This window comes from Schistocerca gregaria, chromosome 5, assembly GCF_023897955.1.
Source record: "Schistocerca gregaria isolate iqSchGreg1 chromosome 5, iqSchGreg1.2, whole genome shotgun sequence".
Classification (NCBI taxonomy): domain Eukaryota; kingdom Metazoa; phylum Arthropoda; class Insecta; order Orthoptera; family Acrididae; genus Schistocerca; species Schistocerca gregaria.
This window is the reverse complement of record NC_064924.1, coordinates 596,252,919-596,268,378: the sequence shown is the minus strand read 5'-3', so window position 1 is coordinate 596,268,378 and position 15,460 is coordinate 596,252,919.

The window sequence follows — 15,460 nt, the reverse complement described above, 5'->3', positions numbered from 1 at the left end:
GACTTTGGCCGTTCATTTATGTAAGCAAATGAAACACCTGCAGCCGTCCTTAAGATGTAATTTATGGAACCACGAATAGCGTTCACAGTGCCTCGTTGAGAAGCTGTGTCCATGGCTTCGTGGGGTCTGTGCCACATTCAAACCCTACTAATGGTTCTTACCAAGTGATATTGGCACTAATCTGACAAGGCGAGGGTTTTCCAGTCGTCTAGAGTCAAACCGGTATGGTCCGAGACCAGAGGAGACACTGCTGGCGATGTCGTGCTGATAGCAAAGGCACTACGCCGGTCATCTATTGGCATCGCCCATTACCGCCAGATTTTGTCGCACTGTCCTAAACAACACGTTAGTCGTACGTCCCACATTGTTTTTTGCGATTATTTCAATTAGTGGTGCTTGTCTGTTAGCAGTGACAACTGCAATTAGCATGTGGCAGACGTTGAAGACGCGTCGTTTTACAGACGATTAGTTGCTGCGATACGGATACTTCAATATGATTTTGTTTTTTTAGTTATGTCAGTCTGCTTTCTGGCTGTCTATGACAGTGCTGCTCTGTTTTAACCTGTGTAGTCCCCATAACGGCTCTATTTGGGTTTATTTAGGCTCTACACCCTGCCAGCTGCTTGGATAGCTGAAAGGTGGTTTCAATGTGGTCACTTTTTCATACACCCTCTGATGATTTACAGCAGTTGTGCTGCCTCTTAGCTTGGCCCTGATCAGTGTCCACTGACTTTAGACATCTTCATTGTGGTCTGTACGGTTTTGACCGCAATTGTTTTTGTATTACTGCTAACTATTTTATGCGTCTTCTTGTCCTTGCATACGATTTCATTTTTAATGTACAACTGCGCGTCAAGATGGGTCTGAGACGCCAGAGCTAGGTAGTGTGAGGTTTCAGAATGTCAATTTTGTGCAAGTGATGATATAGTTTGAATTCTGAACAAATTATTATTAATTGTCTGCTGATAGCTTGGGCTTCGTGTGTGCGTCCATTTCAGATAACATCATTTATCATAAACTAAAATGAATATAACTATTTATAAAACTGTCTCAGAGTATGCCAACGTAACAGTGGTTACCACAGAAGTTGAAACTTTTTGTACAAATATGGGACAAATTTGCTCATACTGAAGCACAAGGTGTGGGAGCATCAGCTATTACTGTGTAAACACTGACAATGGTCCCTCATGTCAGTCTTCACAGTAGTATCGGGAATTCAGACTCTTTACTTATTCTCATAATAGCTGTTCACTTGAACACGAGTATATACTCTCACTTGAAACAGTTCTTTTCATCCTATTACGATACGCTGACGTTAGTGCTTAGTATGTAGTTGATCTATGACATTCATAGCTAACCTTGACTCCTATATAATAAGCCTCGTACGCCTACTTTCTAGCTTCATGTAACAGCGGAAAATTGAAGGAAAACTAAACTTGTCGAGTTTTACACTGTAGTAGCCGATTCGAGACACCTTACTTTCCATTTTGTTGCATTTCTCGTATTTCTTCTGAAAAGTCAGAAAGCCCACTTTAAGAACTATTGTAATATTTCATGTGTTTTTTTTTTCGTTTCGTTTCGAATCCCGTTAGTAGATCGTTAAATTAAAAACAAAATATCCTCTGTATCTAATCTGATACAGTATTTAAGAGTACTGATCAATTATACAAGGAATTTAAGTGCCCCTCTGCCCACCATCATTTGCCGTAAATTACATTTCGATACCTTAAGCCGTTCAGGAAATAAAAATTGTGGACTTTTAGTTAATTTCATGTGTATATACGTCCGCAGGTGCACTAAAACAGTTACAATGGCACCATGAGTTTTGTGTATTGCTTCTACAATTTTCTACATAAAATGGTATTCCGGCGCTAGATAATCAACACTTATAAAGAAATGGGTACAGTGATGAGATTGATTCATGTTGCCGGAACTGCGTATATATACTTATAAAGAATTCGCTCTTGACAGAAGCAACAAAACTGGACAATTCAGTCTTAGAAACTTTCATGAATTTAGTAATTTTTATGATCAAAAAACCAAAGTATTGGTGTATAGCCTGTTGTGAAAGCAGCCTTTGAATCTGTTCATAGCATTTAAAATAAGCAAAGAGTAAACTAATTAGGTCCGTAACATTCAGACGCCCACTAGTTGAGAACCAGTACCGTGTTTCTCTTAAGTTCATTTTATAGAGAGAAAAAAGTTATTTCCCTTGGTTTCTGCATGCGCTTTTTTAAAGAAAGAATTCATTACGCGATTTCCGCAGGGCTCCTGTACGATTGTAAATGTTGCGGAGCATACAGTAGCAATGTTGCATGTCCTTTGCGCTTCGAGAATACACTGCAGTGTATGGCAATCCACTAGTAAATGCTGGGATACCGTTTAAGTTATGTGAAATTAAGTTTCCTTGATTTTTTTCACTTTGGGCTGACCTTGCGTAGCGTATCCAATTTATCCGAATGAGAAAAATGGTGTGAACATATTTCATCTTGGACTCATTAGTGGTCTAAACATGTATTTTTACTTCATTATCTCACTTCCTCCCGTGTGAAGCTCAACGTATGCAGATAATACCATCGTACCAATAAATAATTTCTGACTTTAAATAAAGAATGCAAGATTACGGTTCAACATTTCGTCAAAGGCGATGTTAATAGCAATGGAGATTGCATAGCTGAATCGGTAGCTGAAAATACTACTATGGGAGGGGGAGCAGGGTGCAGAGTGTTCCATTCCATTGAATTCAGTTCTTGTGCTGATAACTTTTGAATGTCTGTAATCGTCATTTGATCTGGGTATGGAGAGAAGAATGCTTTTGCTCGCGGACCTCCATGTTACCATACACATACGTCAATGTGTAAGAAACCGAATGAAACCATTTCAGTTTATTTATCTTGATGAGGATTTATAATTGCGCCAAGTCTAGGTTAGCTGTTATAATCACTGTGCTAATACGTAGTAAAACGGGAGCTCATAGGATGCTAATGGAAGCTAATTATGGTGTTGTACATTACTTTTCACTTCGTCATACTGCGATTGCAGAGACGTTACTACCTTCTGAAGTTTAAAACAGTTTTAAATGGTTCAAGAAATGAGAAATGAGAAAACGGTCTATCATTAGCCTGTCATAAATCTAAATTTTCTGCAGGTTATTTTGAGTATCCTTACAGGCCTGTAAGGCTTTCGTTTTCTATTCAGTGACAATACGAATGTTAATCAACCTGTTTCGTTCTAATTTTCTTAGTGCTATGTGCCAATATTCTTCAAGTTATGTCTCTAGAGTATTACACGTTGCATGGGTATCATTCTGTTGGAATGTGCGTCATTCATTTGTGACGTACAACCACTCCAGATGTATAGGAGATATAACAGTTTAACTTCGGTCTCGTAAGATGCGGATACTAACATATTTTTCTTTGCACAGTATTAATTTTCAGGGGCTGTGTAAGATGGATCAATGGGTGCTACTCTGCTGGTTGCTGTTAGCGAAGCATTGTGCTACAGAATCTTCTTAATTATTATGATGTTACATGAGAATGAGTGTTAGAACTCGAAAGTTTACTCTGATGATATAATTAGTTCTGCATATCAAATTCATAATCCAAAGACTGTGGAGTCACTATAAGCAGACTTATTACTTGGACTGTTTAATTCATAGTCTTAGCAAAGCAGTTCACTCAATGTAATACACGAGTATTAGATGTGTATACCATATTTAGTTCCAGAGCCTTTATGAAGGTACATTTGTGTAACTTTCATCTTCAATATGACTGCGTAAGCGTCGCTGAACAGAGCCACTTGACTTAAAAGTTTTCAAGTATTCCTATTCAATCAAAATTACTTTTTTTGTATATATTGAAGAAATCAGGGCATGATTGTGGCGGCGTATGGGAGTAGTGTGTGTTTATTGTGTTGCAAACTCGATTTTCAACCACCATTCAAAATATGTTTTACTAGGCAAGTGTTCGAGTCTCGCCCATTACCAGAAATACTCTGCCGAGAACTGAATCAAAACTATGAGATAGGACTACAATTATCACGCGAGATACTAAAAATGAGTAAATAAGCAAACGTATATTGCACTGGAAGTTTCACACGCAAATTGGTGTCTCGTATAGTGTGCATCAAGTGTCGGTATTTCATCTGCCTGAGACACAACTGGTACAACGTACACTGATATGCAGAAATCAACGTGTCAGGTTACGTAAACTCCGAAACCCGCTAATAGGAAACTTGTTGTCGAAAATGAAGCCCTGTGAATACAATGAATCGTGTTAAATAATAAGGTGGATCTAAAAGCTTTTGGTGTCGTCAGAAAAGTGCAATGCACTAAATGAACCTCTTCACTGTTTACATGGTCCAAGAATAAAAAGAAAGCTGCCGGAATATACTTGTCTGGACACCATGTAAACGCCAAAATTCACATATTAAAGAAACCGGACTGTAAATTAGCATCGTCCTTCCATTGCGAAAATATGAGGAATGCAGCAGTTCTGTGTTAACTGTCTTTCCAGTTTAAGGAATTACACGTAACATCTTGGGTTCACAAATGAGGTGATATACCCTTATTCTCTTACTGTAAATTAAAAAGATACTACAGTGAAACATAAGAAAAGGTGTTAGCAATAATGAGAGACAATACCAGTATATACAGACATAAAAATTCTGCGAAGAACAGTTTCAAAAACAAATTCAGGTGAGAGATACGGTTTTTTCATGGTCTTTATTGTCTAATTCACACAACTACGCACTGTGTCTTTATAATGATGAGACATCCACTTTACATATAACATTGGAGAAGAGAATCCAAACAGCATCATTCCTATTGGGTCATGAAAGGAATTTTAATTCAACAATAGCCATTCAGTTAATCTCAACATCTTTAAATTCATGTGATGCCGGGGAAATGTGTCCCACGTACAGATTTCGTCGTATTTGAAAGCTAAATTCTGCCTGACTAACATTAAGTTAGAAAACACTACTACCTAACATAGGTCTTCTAGTGTTTGCTGCAAAACACGAGGTTCTTCATCACTCTGCGTGATGGTAAGAGCCGATGGAAGACCTAGAAAAATGGTCTGCATTAAGGTAGTGTACCAGCACCCCTGCTGTATAACATCTACACTAACCAGCAGCCAGTCAATCACAGAACAAGAACATTTGTTTATGAAGATGACACAGCTATTGCAGAGCAAGGTAAAAGCTTTGATGAAGTGGAGATGAAGCTGAGAGCAGCACTTGAGGACCCTGGCAAGTATTATAATGATAACCACTCGAAGCCGAATTCCGGAAAGATCTGAGTAACCACGAAGACAGGAGGAAGTCAAGTATTACGTGGAGAGTGCATCAACTATGTCAACTACGATGCTCCAAAATACCTCGGAGTAAAGTTGGGCCACAGTCTCACATTCCAAGATAATTGACAAGAAACATGGCTGAAAGTATCTGCTCACTATAACATCATAAGTGAATTTCTGGCATCACTTGCGGATCACAGCCTAAGGTGTACCGCTCATCCGTCCTGGCACTATGCTGCTAGGCAGCAGAATATGCAGCACCAGTCTTTCGCTGTACCACTCGTGCTAAACAGGTGGACACGGCATTAAATGAGACTGGACGCATTGTGACCGGCTGCTGATGGCCAACTCCTGTCACCAAAATCTGTCACGTTATGGGTATAGCGTCACTTGACATCGCAGAAATTGAGAAAAGGTAGCAAGAAACCGATCCGAGACATCCTCTATTAGGACATGAAGCACAAAGACCTGGGCAGCTGTCAAGAAGGAGGTTCATGCAGACGACATCATCAACTCCGTCAGCATCTGGAATTCGTCGAACAGCAATGGCAGGGTTCTTTAACTGAAAGGTACAGGATGAACATGAAAGACGATCCTGCGTGGGCTTTAATCTACCATACGTGACATGGAAGACTCTAAACTGACTGAGGACACGAGATGCAAGGCGAATCTCAGGAAGTGAAGCTACACCTCTGAGGAGGAAATATGTGAATGTGCCGACTTACAGGACCCACATATCCTGGTCGTCATCACTAACGATATCTATTCAGCAAGTTATAAGGCTATCAGAACCGCCGAATTTGGGAGCTTGCGGTCCATTCAGTGGAAAAAAAAAAAACATATAAATCTTGCTGTATTATGTTATTACTTTCTGTACCTTGTGTTACTGTACTATACGTTTATCTATAATGTTGCATTTTAATTATTTTGCATATAAAAGTACTTGACATGTAAAATAACATAAAATAGACAAATTGGTTCAGATCTATTGAAATCAGTAGTGAAAGATTATACCAAGAATTTAAACCACCTGTTTGTGTATAGCTGCCACAGAATATTAATTTGTGTGTTGAAACTTCCTGTCAAATTAAGACTGTGTGCCACACTGAGACTCAAACACTGGATCAGGCGTTAGAGCACTTTACCCTCAAAATCAAAGGTGCAGAGTCTGAATGTCAGTCGGGCACGCAGTTTTAAGTTTGCCAGTAAGACACATGAGAATCACACCCAGCTGCAGAGTGAAAGTTTCATTCAGGAAACATCACCCAAGCTGTTTCTGGTCCATGTCTCAGCAACATCCTTTCTTCCGTGAGGGCTTGTCTTTCAAGTTTCGTATGAGAACATCTGTGAGCTTTGGAAGGCAGAAAAAGAGGTACTGGCAAAAGTGAAGTTCTGAATGCGGCTGGTGAGTCGTGCTTGCGTAACTCAGTCGGTAGAGCACGTTCTCGTGAACGACAAAGATCTGGTCTTGCATACAGTTTAATCCGGCAGGGTTTTTCATATCACTGTACACCCCTCTTAGGAATGAAAATTTCATTGTACCGTTATTGTTTTATTGCAGTAAATAGATTCCCTCTCCAACAGGGTATCTTTTGAAATGTAAATATAATCATTTGAGTCGTAATGATAATACCTAGGAGAGAAAGACACAAATGATAAACTGTGTAAATGTATAAATTAATTTCCTGACTGATTTAGATGAAGAATTTAGAACTATCTGTGTTAAGCTGCTGATTTTCTCTCCTGAAGCAGAAATATTAATGAATACGCATTTTTAGTTAAATAATATATGATATAAATATTGATATTATTTTTGTCCACCTTTCTCAGTTGTCAATAATAATTTTAGTTATGTTTTATCATAAAGAAAAGTAAACGTCCGTCTTTTTGAAGTGAAACTTATTCGTGAGTAGCAGACATGTTTCGCCTATTCATGTTAGGCGTATTTAGCGATGTTCATTCTTGTGTCTTATGCTCTATATGTGCCACATACACATGGCATTCCTTTCTTCACCAGTGTTGTGCCGGAATGTGGAATTTTTTACAGTACAGATTATGTGCGAAGATATAGTTACTGTACTGGAAGAAAGCTATGCCATGAGTAGTGTGGCAACGGGTTTTGTGGCCAAAAACGCTTATGCGGAATATGACACCACCATTTATCTGTGGTATCGTATTACAACTGAGACAGTTGTGCATGATACGTTTCGCTGACACCAGCATCATCACTTCCTTACATCCATGGACATATCAGCAATCGTGACATCCATACATGAGCCAAAGCGAAGGATGGGAGGGGAGGGTATGGGAGGGGAGGGGAAAGGGGCCGCCACCCTTCTCGCCCCCAAGTGTACACAATCGGCAGTTTATGGTGTCTACATAAAGCACTCCTTGCTCCAAGAGCACCCATTGTAAATCACAGGAAATGGCTTACAATCTGGATGCGTATTGTCAGCAGGAAACATCCCACGCTCCAGCACCACCACTATGTAACCATTGATGAGAGTGTTGTCCGCATGTATCATGAAGTTAGTGCCTTTCGTGGGAGTGAAAGGCGAGTGGCAGCTCTCGTCTGCATATACCACTGTTTGTTGTAGTTCACATTAGTGAGCAACACCAGTGCTCATAATCATATGTGTCTGTGTGTGTGCATCATTATGTATTTGTGATCCAATCTGCCGGCACATGCCTTCTGAGTACCAGAAACTCAAAGTACTTATGCGGCCACGCACCTGTGCTTGGCAGAGATTATGAGATGGCATATACAGCGGCATCTACATCTACATGACTCTGCAAGTGCCTGGCAGAGAGTTCATCGAACCACCTTCACAATTCTCTTCTATTGAAATGTCGTATAGAGCAAGGAAAAAACAAACACCGATATATTTCCGCACGACCTCTGATTTCGCTTATTTTACTACGGTGATCGTTTATCCCAATCTAGGTCAGCGCCAACAAAACATTTTCGCATTTGGAGGAGAAAGTTGGTGATAGAAATTTCGTGAGAAGATTTTACTTCAACGAAAAACGCCTTTCTTTTTTAATGATACCCAACCCAAATCCCGTATCATTTCGGTGAGTCCTTCTCATCTAGTTCGCGATAATACGTTTTTGGTTTACTCCGTCGATCCTATTAGGTAATGATCCCACAACGCTCAGCAGTATTCTAAAAGAGGACGGACAAGCGTAGTGTAGGCAGTCTCTTTAGTAGATCTGTTACATTTTCTAAGTGTCCTGCCAGTAAAACGCAGTCTTTGGTTAACCTTCCTCACAACATTTTTCATGTATTCTTTCCAACTTGAACTGTTCTCAATTGCAATTCGTAGGTATTTAAATGAATTTATGATCTTTAGATTTCTCTGATTTATCATGTAACCCAAGTTTAACGGATTCCTTTCAGTACTCATGTGAGTGATCTCACACTTTTCGTTTTTTAGGGTCAACTGCGAATTTTCGCACCATATAAATATCTTTTCTATACGTTTTGCAGTTTGTTTTCGGCATCTGAGGACTTTTCTAGTCGATAAACAACAGCATCGTTTATAGAAACAAGGAACAGCAATGGGCCTATAACACTATCTCGGGGAACGCCAGAAATTACTTCCTTTTAACTCGGTGACTTCATGTTAGTTACTACGAACTGTGACCTCTCAGATAGGAAATCATGAATCCAGTCACAAAACTAAGATGATATTCCAAATGCACGCAATTTGACTACAAGCCCCTTGTGTAGTACAGTGTCAAAAACTTTCCGGAAATCCAGAAATACCGAGTTAATTGGAAATCCCTTGTCAATAGCGCTCAACAGTCCACGCAAGTAAAGAGAATGTAGTGTTTCACGAGAACGATGTCTTCTAAATCCGTCTTGACTGTGTCAATAGACCGTTGTATTCGAGGTAATTCATAATGCTCGAAAACAATATAAGTTCCTAAATCCTGCTGCATGTCGACGTTAAGGATATGAACCTGTAATTTAGTGAATTACTCTTACTACCTTTCTTGAATAGTGGTGCATGATGTGATAACTAAAAAGTATGAAGAAACTATTCTTTGAAGAGTTTGTTGATGTCACATGCATAATGCCATGTGTATGAGTTCAATTTATGAGATGCTTGCATTGACCAACAAAAATTTATCGTATCGTCTGTCAAAGAGAAATGTGCTGATATCCTTTTTCATCAAGAATGGAGTGCAATGATAAGGGTGGAGAATTAGACTGTTGGCAGGAGGAATATTTTTCAACAAACAATGGCTATGATTTATGAGATTAGCTCCCTCAATAAATGTAAAAGTTGAAACTGTTTACCATTTTTAAATTGCCAGTTCCGTCTCTCACCATGCAAGAAGCGTAAGCAATTGCAGTTAGAACTCATCCATCAACAAATGTTATTACGTTTCTTATGACGTTATACATAGTGCATTTTTGGTTATTATTACGGCATTACTGGAGAGGTCTCCAGCAGCAGCATGTCGCGTTTTTTTTTTTATTTCTATGCGTATTGCTCTCTCACGGCATTTGCATCTAGACAATGATGGTGTCTGTTGAAGACTGCGGCTGTAAGTATTTGAAAAAAAGTCACCTTTTCTCACGTCAGGATTCTAAGGATCCATTTTGAGTATTTCTTTATCCTTTCACACAGTACGACATGACTGGAGCCTCAACGGTGATGTGATTGAAGAATCTTGCTGCTGATTTGGTATTGCACCTATCGTAATGAGGACACTCTCGGCAGTTATCTAAGAAATAAAAATAGTTTAATAAGACTTTATTGTGGAATCACTGATCAGGGTGAATACTGTAGCTTAAACTTCAAAAGGCCTTCTGCGCTGCCTCTGGCACTGACGCAATTATCAGCTACACAGTGTGATATTGAGCACGTTGTCACTGGAGTCATGACTTGAACATGCTATCGGGAATACATTCCCAAATGTCATAACCATATAAGTGTAGAGACAGGGAACTGTACCAAACATAATTAGAATGGCAGTAGAGGTCTCTCATTAATTTAAAGGATGAATAAATATTTCACCCACTTGTGAGGAAAATGTCATACGGTAAGGATGCCAAGACATATATCAGCACTCTCTGCTGCAAGGAAGCGTAGGTACTAATGCAGATGATGATGAATGCGGAACAAATATGCCTAGCTAATAATGCCCGTTTCCTTGTGGGTGAGTGTGGTCATTCCAGCAACAGACTGCTCACGTCGAAATAATGCTGCCCAAGAACAAATAGTGAACAGAGTGTAAATGGTCACATCACAATTATGTCCGATGTAAGTACTTCAAACAATTTGCTCCTCATTTTGCCTTAGTCCTTGGATATTTGTTACACAAATAAATGAATTTATTGACGCCCAAAAGTAGTCAAACACTCTGATGACTTCATATTGGTGGGAAAGGGGGGTGGAGCCACTATGCTTTCATTGTGACCGAATTACTCACTTTACCTGCACAAAATACAAGCACATAAGTCATAACAAATAGGAAACTACTCAGGTTTTTTGAAAGGTTGACTAATAAAACAAGCAAACATTCTCAGCGAAAATTTTTATTAATTTCTGCACATACACTTACACACACACAACCCGCTTTTATTTATGTTATTCTGGTGTAGTTTTAATAAGATCAAGTCAAATTTTTATCTTACAATTTAAATCTTCAGTGGAATATTGTTATTCTTTTCCCAAAAAGTCACTTGACAAATATGGAGAAGGTATATTCTCAAATTTTGATATATTTCTAAATTTTTCCTGTAATATATCTGTTTTTGCTTAGACAAGTGGTCCCATAGCATGCTGCAATTTTTCCAGCTGTGACCATTCGGAGAGTTTAATATTACCGCTTATTTCCTGTTACTGTCCTGAAAACCACATCTTCCTGGGTGTAGTCTACCACTCATTGTGCTGCATATTCGTGCGGAATTTCCGAATAGATCTCAAGATTTCCAGATTTTGCAAATGAGTGTCCAGACATTTGCAATGGATTCATCTTTTCAATAGCAGTTTAAATTAGTCCTTTATGGTAGCAGTTTACGCCAAGTATTCCAGTTTTCGAATTCTTCTATTTCTAGTTTTCCTTAGCATGTCTGTAACTCATTAACAGCTCTTTAAGATGTAATTTCGTCAATGGGGAATACATTGATGATATTGTTCAAAATAGTATCCTAGATTGAGAAAAATATTTTTCTCTTGTTTTAATAATATACTTCCGCATAATAATTGTTTCGTGGAATGTAGAGAAGCTCCACACTGCTCATAAGCAAAAGGTTACAACTGTATGCAGATAGGACGTAGTTCATAAGCTTTTCTCGATCTTGAGTGTCTGGAAGATTTACTTGAACACCTGTGAATTTTCGGATATTCTTATTGCCCCAGTAGACAAATTGTATAACATTGTTAAACACCGCATAACAGCTGTTCGGTATCTTTTCTGTTAATTGGCACCACATAGACGCAATTGGTACGGAAACAGTGGAGCACTATGCAAATACTTTTTGATAACGTTTAAAATGTTTAAACAGTCTTGCACAGAGTCAACACATGATCCATTCTGTACCTATATATTTTAGCCTCTAGCCTGGCAATACCATCCTTTTTAGCCAGGGCGGATATAAAATTTAGTCGTAGTCACATATCAGTGCATTTTACAAAATTGATAATGTGACTTCCGGTAAGGTCGCGTACTTCCAGGCATGTGATTTGACATATGTATTTACTAAATGTGTTTACTGCACAGTTATAGTTCATCTACATTAAACGGTAAAAACCTATTGTATTATCGTTGTTCAATATCACACTGCTGTTTCCGCGACACTCTCCTACTATGCAGAAATCGTTATTTTGTATTAGGAAGTCACACACTGTCGTTTCGTTAAAAATCACGGCAAAGTTTCTCGTTGTCCCCAAATCGTAAAGGTAATAGTCGTCTACGCGAAACTGCTGCGATATTGGAGGGGGCTCTTCCATTAGGACATCCATGTTAAGGTCGGCAAATTCCATTTATATTCCACTTTATATGGTATAGCCGCAGGATTTATATATTTATTCGAAATGATTTCTAGTGCTTCTTTGCCAATCTTTTCCTACATATCCCTTGCTGTCATACTGTTGTCTCAGAATAGGGAAAATGACAGCTTTTCCTTGACACCCTGTCTCGCAATGACGAACTCAGAGAATTTTCTACGTAGATGACAGTTACATTATCCAAATGTTTCTTTAACACTACGTACCATCCCTTTTCTAACTGATTGTGATGGTCTTCTTGATCACAGATTTTAGCTACCATAATGTCATCGCAACGGTGCTGTAAAAGCTGTAAGCCAAATCAATTTGTTATTGCTGAGGAGCACATCAATTTTGGTTTAATTTATGTTGACAATGTTAGTAACAATATTTCCCAGCTTCTCCAATGTTAAGTACCAACCAAAGCGTCCGTCGGTCGGTGAAGTCCACCTCCCTAATAGCCGAGGGATGTTCATCACTTAGGGGTATACATATTTACCCACTTCACTGCCATAGAAAACTTACCAGTTGTAGCTGTCAAGTCTTCTTTCATGCTCTAATGATTCAAGATTGCTGCACTTCTAGTGATTTAATCTTTTAATTATAGTGGTATTTGTAAAATACACTGACTTTTGTGACAGATTCTCAGGAAAGCTCCCCACTGTAGAGGTCAATTAAATAATTTCATTGACATTGTAAGCAGGATAGACGCACTACAATGGCTATCTGTCTATCCAAAAAGGAATCACCCTGCATTTCGTAATACATTATATATCCGAAATTGATGTGGAGAGCTATGTTTGGAGAGTGGGTGTGTTCCCCACATTTCTTGTTTGGTCGATCTCGGTGCCGTTGAGTTTGTACCTCATTGCTTGAAATACGAAAGCATACATGTAGGTCATGTACGTCTTCTTACTATTGGTCACAAATCTTACATCCAGATACAGTGAACTGTTGTTTGGAAGTATAAACTCATTCCATTGTTGAATTAGAATTCTTATCTCATCATTACTATTAGAGGTCGATGAGTCAAATGTTCTGTAGGGTAAAATGTTGCTGTCGAATGATACGATAGTCATACTGAACTCAAGTGTTTGTGTAGAGTGACATAATTGTGAAGTTTCAATCGTATTATTTTAAAAAACTTGTAACTGTTGAATGTTGTGGTACTCTGCTTACTCTGTGAAATCGTGTTCCTATGGTTGCGTCCATCATTTTTATATTTAGACCCATACTGCTGCTTCACGTGAAAGCGTCCTACGATTGCATAATGGCGGACTTTCACTATATCTCCGTTCTAATATACAGCGTTCATTTCGAGATGGCCTAATTTCTGAACAGGCGAAGGAAGTATAATGGATTGCTGGGCTCCTTTATAATTTTTTAACCTGTAGCCACTGTTGAAAACATCCGTATACTGCTTCGATTAATTTATCGATAAGGTATGAACATGTTGTGATATTGACACCGATCTTGACAACATGTCGGATATCCACTTCCAGATTCAACTTTATCATAATTATTTTTCAACACTCAGGAGATCTGGCGGCTATCCTATTGAACGTTTATGGCTAAAATCTACTGTGTCCTTCATCGCCTTTATCCCCGTTTTAATCTTGTTAACATATGGACATAACGAAAAGCCTTATACAAATCTTTTTTTGTGTACATTCAAATGTTCAGTACCGTACGACCCACGAGGTATTTCCACAATTTGACCACTGCCTAGATGTAGTTCAATGATCTTTTACGTGTTTTATGATTACAGACCGGTCACTGCAACATTCCACTCCCCATTGCTGGGATCGGCTGGGGGAAGTAGTTTAACCTTACATCGATGGATGATCTTCGAAACTAATAGTATATAACAGCCCTTCTGAACCTTAACTGTTGCAGTGATGCGCATGCTGCTTGATCTTATAAAGCAGTCAGGCAAAACACTGGACAGAGATTACCACAGAGATACGAGTTGAAGTCTTGGTAGCATCGAAAAGTGGTTCTTGCTGGTAAAATAGCGACTGCATTCTTCATGTGGTCCTAAGACACAATATGAGTCTAAGTAATTGTCTGTATTTTGTCTCTTTTATCATATGCAATGTAGTGAGTTTTATTTCCTCCTGCAACACACAAATCGACAAGCCCACATGCTTAGAATTTCCATATCAGACTAGGCAATGTCTTTCACATGAATACATCAGGAAATCTAGTACTTTTAGTTTCTGACCAAGCAGATCTGTAATTGTAAGTAGTCCAACTGGTAGTATTGCTACGTGTTTTCTTTAACAGCCCATTCTCCTTCCTGTGTGGTTTTAAATACAGTCATCACCAACAGCGATGGCGTCCATTGCCCTATTATGCCTCTTATTCTCCTCTTGTTGGTCTTAGGCGTTTTGTGCATTCTTAAGCACTCAAGCTAGGGCAGTCACTCTCCCAATCAAGAAAATGTTAGCTGATAGCCTTGCAAGCACGGTAAACAGAAACAGTATGATTCCACAAGATGCCTTAGGCATTAGCACAATCGTAGGCATTTTAACACGTTGTCTTCTTCTTCGAACTCTTTCTGGTTCAAAGCACGTTTTCCACTCTGTTTCTGTAGAGCGCAGTGAGCTGCATTCACAACGTGTTGGGAATTAATCCCAGCACCCAAATTATGTTTGGCCCATACTGATTTATCAAATGGGAGCATGGCAATAAGTTGTCCTATGTCTATGTCCTTTACTTTGCGTAACTTGCAGCGTGCACTAAATTACGTACTTTGGAGGTTTTGTGAAATATTTTACTCTTCTTATTACCAAAAGCGACGCACTTTGGCAGTTTAGTTCAACTGTGTACAATTCAACCGGTAAAGTACCACTGAAATACAATTTCTACTGATGCACGTAGCAGCACGTATGTCAAGCCACGGCATAGTTGATGGTTTATGTATTCTTTTAGTACACCAAATCATAAAATTCACCCAGATGTTGTCGATTCACAGTATTTCTGTAATTCCTCTATGTAAAAACATTTGGCAGATTGTTCATCCTCACAATCCTGCAATATGTTAGCTCTTGAGTTCGTCTTCTGCCTCTCTAGAAATTGAAGATATCTCTATTGAACAGTTCAATAGGTAAAACATCCCAAACTTGAAATATATGTCTAATCACCTACGTCAAATTT